Genomic DNA, 7295 nt, shown 5'->3' on the forward strand with positions numbered 1-7295 from the left:
AATTTCAAACATACATAAAAGTAGAAAGTATAGTAAAATGAAATGTACCCATCCCCCAGCTTCAACAAATGTCAGCATTTTGCCAGACTCTGTATGACACTGCTAACGATGGCCTAATATGCATTGTAAGTGTGTGCTGTAATTTATCAAGCCTAGTCTCTATTGTTGGACAATTAAGACTATTTTTTCACCATGATAATGGGATTTTAGTATCTTGAATTTAGTGCTGGAAGTAGAGGGGTTTCTTGTCATCCTGTTTTAGGCATTGCCCTGCTCTTTGCTCAGTCCAGCACTGACCCTCTTCTGCCCACAGGCTTCTCTGATTAAGAGCTGGAGACAAGAATTCTGTGCCCATGACTTTTTGAAGGCGAGAGGGAAACAGAACAGGGAAGGAGGGGGCCCAGCACTGATGTGTTGTCAGGGACTCTCTATCCTTGACCTCTCCCCCTGGGGTGCTCTGGGGCAAAGCTCATACCACTGAATTGTCCTGCTATGAGCAAGGAGATGGACTTTTTTCCCTCACATCTGCCCAGGGGTGGGGTGCAATGTGCCAGGCATCTTAGGGGGAGGCAGAGGCCCCAGGGTCAGGTGGAGGATGGTGACAGCCTGTAGGGGCGTCTGGAACACCCACACGCCCACATCCTGCATCGTGAGACCCTGGCTCACACCTACTGATGAGCGAGGTTTTATAAGAAGCATGTGTGAGGTTAAAGCAAATCTAACCCCCAATACCTCAGAAGGTGATTGTATTTGGAGATAGTCTTCAAAGAGATAATTCAGTTAACATGAAGTCATGAAGGTGGGCCCTCATGCAATATGACCGGTGTCCTTATAAGACAAGATTAGGACACAGACATGCACAGAGGAGAAGACAGCCATCTACAAACGAAGGAGAAAGGAGTCAGAAAAAAATCAACCCTGCCGACACCTTGATTTTGGACTTGTGGCCTCCAGAACCGTGAGAAAATAAATGTCTGTTGTTTACGCCAGAAAGAAAAAATCTCCAGAGCTCTTGGATTAAACTGGAAGACTTGGGGTTGGAGAGGCAGGGGGCAGGAAATGTATGTGGAGATGCAGAGACCTGGTTTTCTTTAAGTTAGTATATAATCTAAACTGCTGCTAAACTCTCCTCTTTTCATATCTGGCTGCAAAGCCCACAGACGCCCAAGCTCAGGCTGCAGCTAGATAAGGAACGAGGTGAAAGACTGGGCCACGCGATGGCACAAATGGAATTTAAGAAAGGAACGAAAAAAGTATCAGCCAATAAATGGAGCAGGAGGCAGCGGGGGACATGGGGGGACAAAGTGGGAGGCAGATAATCCTAAGATTTGGCAGACGTGCAGGCTTTTGGAAAAGCTGGCGGGGGGCAAAGGAGTACTGAGGAGGGGGTGGTTAGATCCTGGGATGGAGCTACTGACTGTCAGGAAGGAAGGGTGCACGCAGACAGGAGGGCAGTGTGGGACTCTCCTGGCTGCCTCAGAAAGTTCAGGTTCAGTATGCAGGTGAGGGTGGGCTTTTAGGGAGTTAAATATCCTCATCCTTAGAAGACCGAGGCCTGACCTTCTGAAGGTCACTGGCCTGCTGTCCATCCTGCTCCAGGAGACCCAGGAGGCAGGGGAGAGAAGATGTTGCAGTGCTCACCCCCGGGGCTGCATCACACCCACACACATTTCACTTGACTGGAATGTGAATGATCAAAATCTTTAAAACTCTGGGTCTCCAGGGACCAGTGCTCCTGCATGGCCCCGATGCGACCATCTCAGTAATGGCTGCCCCCTTTAAAGTGGTCGTGCCACCATCCCCACCACTCCCTAATGTGTCAACCTGCCCCTTTCACTCATTTGCAAGACCTGCCTGGCCCTACAGCGGCTTGTGGCTTCCCACTCACCAAGGCTTTGAGGAGTCCAACCTCAGTTATATTTTTCTTTTCCTCAGTCATTTTTTGAGGCTCCATATTTCTACCTATGACTACAGCAATTTATCTGATGCCCAGGAAAGCAATGATACAGAGGTGGGGTGGGGGTGGGGGTCAGTGGAAGGGGGAGATCAGCACGGAGGGTCAGGATGTGAGCCCTGGAACCAGGCTATCTGGATTCAAATCCTGACTCCCCTGATGTCTCAGTTTTCTCATCTATAATATGGGGAAAACAAAATGAATAGATGGATATAAAGCTCTTAGCACTTGTAAAGCGCTCAGTATATCTTAACTATTACTGAGATTCCTAGTGAAACGGAGTCTCCCTAAAACTGAGTTCCTCTGCCGAGTTTATGATTAACCTCTCTATTATTTATTTATTTAAAACGTTATTCCCCTTCTTGTTCCACACCTGTTCCTCCTCAGGATTGAGGAGTAATTTTTCCTCCTCAATTGAGGAAACTGTAACCAAGCAGGACTCTGTGGGGCCTTCCTGGGACAGAACCCCCATGTCCTCTACCTGCCTCCTGTTTGTAGAAAAACTTTAGCCTCCTTGGCCTCCCCCGAGCTCCAAAGAATAAATTTTTTTTTTTTTTTTCGGTACGCGGGCCTCTCACTGTTGTGGCCTCTCCAGTTGTGGAGCACAGGCTCCGGACGCGCAGGCTCAGCGGCCATGGCTCACGGGCCCAGCTGCTCCGCGGCATGTGGGATCTTCCCGGACCGGGGCACGAACCCACGTCCCCCGCATTGGTAGGCGGACTCCCAACCACTGCGCCACCAGGGAAGCCCCAAAGAATAAATTTAATCAGAGAAGTGAGAAAATGCAGAAACAAAGCAAGCAAGACAAAATAATAGCTTAGCCATTAAGGTCAAGGACCTTCAATTCCTCTTCAAGGGCTATAGATAATCTTCTGAGCCAAATCCTTTGAGCTGTTTTGTAGATACTGAAACCCCCACCAGGTGGGAATAGTTAACTGCGTGCTGCCCACAAGCACGTAGACCCCAGACCAGCTGGAACCAGAAGATTGATGATGTTGACTCCTGATTACCTCACCACCAACCAATCAGAAGAATGTCCATGAGCTGATCACACACCCCACAACTCCCTCTCCCTCACCCTGTCTTTAAACACCTTTCCCTGAAAGCCATGGGGAGTTTGGGTCTTTTAAGCATTTGCTGCCCTGGACTCCTTGCTTGACCCTGAAATAAACGCTGCACTTTCCTTCACCACAGCCTGGTGTCAGTAGATGGGCTTTACTGCGTGCAGGTGAGCAGACCCAAGTTTGGTTTGGTAACACTAGCCCTGGGTTGTGCTTCCACTGGCCATCAGCTACAAAGATATTCTCCCAGCCACCCTCACCCCTGACCACAGGCGTCTGTGATGGGGCCCTGCCTGCTCCCCTAGAGCCCCTGCAGTAGGCACCAACGTCCCAAGCATTCTTGCACCTACCCACCCGAGGGCCCCCCCCTCCGGCAGGGCACTGTGTGCAGTGGACCCAGGCCCCTCTTCCCACCTCCACCCCACACCTTATGGTCCTCTGGAACTCAGGGAGCCAATCCCTTCCAAGCCACACAGCCTTCATGCCTCTCTCTCCAGTTCCAGAACTCCCATCTATCCTGTCCACCGGCGTCAGGACACCCTGAGGAAGGGGGGTGATAAAAATGCCAATTCCTAAGCTAAAAAGTATCAATTTCCTAGATCCCATGAATCAAAATCTCTGAGACTAGGGCTGGCTATTCATAAACACACTCAGTTTTTGAGATTAAATTACATTTACATTCAGTAAAATGAGCAAAACCTCAACTGCAGAGTTTGATGAGTTTTGACAGATGTACAACCCCATGTAACCCACACCCCAGTCAAGACACAGAACATGTACATCACCCTAGCAGTTCCCGGCCCCCCCAAGTCCGTACCTCTCACCCACCCACAACCACTGTTTGACTTCTATCCCATGTTGGTTTCATCTATTCATGAACTTCGTTTAAATGGAGTCCTATAGTAAATATCAATACTTTGTTCTGGCTTCTTTTACTCAGCCCACTGTTTCTGAAATTCATTCGTATTGTTGTGTATATCAATAGTTTATTCCTTCACATCTCTGACTAGTATTCCATTGTATATGCATGCCCCACAGTTGGGTTATCCATTCTTCTTGGATGGACATTCAGGTTGTTCCCAGTTTGGGGCTGCTATGGGCATTCTTACATAAGTCTTTTTGTGGACAATATGCTTTCATTTCTCTTGGGTAGATACCTAGCAGTGGAATTGCTGGGTCTTTATTAGAATCTGCCAAACTTTTCTAAAATGGTTGTAGCCTTTAAGATTCCATCCAGCAGAATACGAGAGTTCCAGTTGCTTCACATTTCTGTCAACACTTGGTATTATCAGGCTTCTAAACTGTAGTCATTCTAGTGGGTATGAAGAAGTGGATCATTGTGGTTTAAATTTAGATTTCCCTGATGACTAAGGATATTGACTATTTTTCATGTTTATTGGTATTTTTATATGCTCTTTCATGAAGTGCCTATTGAAGTCTTTTGACCATTTAGAAACATTGGATTATCTTTTTAATTATTATTCATAATTATTAATTTTCAGAAGTTCTTTTATATATTCTTGTAGTGTAAGCCCTGACGATTTTTTCTTTTTTGTAACACAGTGCCTGACAAACTTTGATCGCTGAGGCATCCATTTCAAAGAGGCATCCTCGGCTTCCCTGGTGGTGCAGTGGTTAAGAAGCCGCCTGTCAATGCAGGGGACACGGGTTCAAGCCCTGGTCCAGGAAGATCCCACATGCCGCGGATCAGCTAAGCCCGTGCACCACAACTACTGAGCCTGCGCTCTAGAGCCTGCAAGCTACAACTACTGACCCATGTGCCACAACTACTGAAGCCCGCACGCCTAGAGCCCGCACTCCGCAAACAAGAGAAGCCAACTCAGTGAGAAGCCCGCACACCGCAATGAAGAGTAGCCCCCGCTCACCGCAACCAGATAAAAGCCCGTGCGCAGCAACGAAGACCCAACACAGCCAAAAAAAATAAATAAATAAAATAAAATAAATAAATTTAAAAAAAGAGGCAACCTCTTCAAAGGCAACTATTTAGAGTAAACACACTGCCAGCCCCATGGCAAGATAAACAGCCAGGCTGCCTCCCCCCACCAAGGTGCCTTTATATTTAGAGATCTTGGTTGATTTCAACAACTGACCTTTGGGTTACTTGTTTTTTTTCTCTTCTTGTGCTTTAAAATTCCCGCCTGCATATTTTAAATTCACCAATAAAGAGTGAGTTCAAGAAAACCTAGACCCCCCAACCTCCAAGCCCAGTAAAAGCAGAACCCCAGGCCCATGTATGCTCTCTCTCTCTCTAACCTTGATTTTAGATGTGCTATGTAATTTCTGTGTGGCCCCAGATGTGCTGTGTAATTTCTAGATCTTGTAAGTAAAAAAACCCTCTTTTTTCCAAAGTTTTCTGACGCTTATAGCTGAAGGGTGTCTTCAATCATAATAAGAACCATAAGGGCTTGTCCATCCACAACACTGGTTATTGATAGTCTGAGACCAGTGCACAATTCTGGACATATGTCCTTTGTCCTAAATAACTATTAGGAAAATTTCCTTTCAGTCTATGGCTTGCCTTTTCATTTTCTTATGGTATCTTTTGATGATCAGAAATTTTAATTTTTGATGAAAACCAGTTTGTTTTGTCCTTTTTGATCAGTGCTAGTTTTCTGCCCGAGAATCTTTGCCTACTGACTATAGTTTTAGCAAGTTTCTCAGGTGATTCTGTTTTGCACTAAAATTTGAGGTCCACTGGTCTCAGATAATGGTATACTGTTGGGTGTTTTCCCCTGCTGGCACCCTTCCTCCTAATACATGCATGCATGTACACACACACACACACACCTGACACCTGGACAAGGAATCTGGAACTTAAGAACCCAAGATATGATGGGTCAGAGACAATGGGTTTGCCTCCAATATCCACCCTCTTCCTCTTAGTAATAAGAACCCAGCAATTATCCGGGACATGGACATCCAGCTAAGACATTTCCCAGCCTACTTTGCAGCCAGTGATGGCCAGGTAACAAAATTTTGTCCAATGACTGTAAGTGGAAGTGGATATAAAACTGTAGGAATATATCTTTAAAGGGAATGAGGAGCTGCTTCAGGTCCCTGACTTCCTTTCTGCTAGCTGGAACCTGGGCATAACAGCTGGATCTTAAGCAACCACCTTGAACAGTGAGGCAGGATGCTAAGGATGGTGGAGCAACAGTGTAGAAGGAGCCTGGGTCCTTGATGACTCAGGAACCACTACCTTGTCTGGATGGGCTCCCTTCAGACTTCTCTTACGTGACAGAGAAATAATGTCTTAGCTTGTTCAGGCCATTAGGTGTTGGTGGTGTTATCGTTATTGGCTTTTGTTTGTTTTATGCAGCTGAATTGAATACAAACTTCTACACTTCGCTGTTTTCCTTTGAGGGAGAAGGAACAAATCATCTTTTCATCCTTTGTTAGTGGATGCTGACAAATTTAAAAAAAAAAAGCAAAGCAAAACAACAACAAAAAAACAGACACGAATTAATTTCTCAGGAACTCACCCTATCACATCTTGTTTGGAAAGTAGTTGAGGAATCTGGAACATTTCTATGGCCTCTGATGTTTTCAAAGCACTTCCATGCACATCTTTCTATGGAGTCTCATCGCATCCTGCCAGGTGGGTTGGACTTAGACAAACATTATTGACTGCGCTGACACATGATGGGGCTCAGATTCAGAAGGCAAGTGATTTGCCCACCCCCCTCCATGACCCAAACAGGCCACAGGCAGCATTGGGATCCCCTGACTTTTTGCCCAGGGCACTGTGGGAATGTCTGAGAACCATGATGGTACAGGGAGGCCAGGACATGAAGCATCTCAGAGGGCAGGGTGAAATCCTGTTCCCCCAGTGACAGTGGGGTATGCCAGGGCTAGGGCTCGGGTGAGGCAAGGGGGTGCCCACTTCAGGTGCCACAGGCATGACGCTCCATCCCTCTCTTGCCTCCTCTGAGTCCCTGCTGTGGGATGTGCAGCTCAATTCTTTCTCTCTAAACAGCAGCCCCTTGTTCCTCTACAAAGAGAATGGTACAGTGGCAAGACTCTGGGCTGTGGCATTAGACCAACCTGGGTTCAAATCCTTTTCTGGTTCCTTAGCTACATGACCTTAGACAATTTCCTCTGCTCAGCTTCCTGTCTGCTCTAAAACACAAGGATACTTTGAAAGAGTTGTTGGAAGGATTAAATTAAACAGCATAGCTCAAGTGTCTGTCATATGAGTTCCTTTCCCCTAAACTTCCCCTTATGATAATTGGGTTCCCTGGCTTCATAGTCCCAGAGAA

This window comes from Delphinapterus leucas, chromosome 20 (assembly GCF_059928025.1).
Source record: "Delphinapterus leucas isolate spDelLeu-1000000601 "Yukka" chromosome 20, BTC_Dleu_Yukka2, whole genome shotgun sequence".
In the NCBI taxonomy this organism is placed as follows: Eukaryota; Metazoa; Chordata; class Mammalia; order Artiodactyla; family Monodontidae; genus Delphinapterus; species Delphinapterus leucas.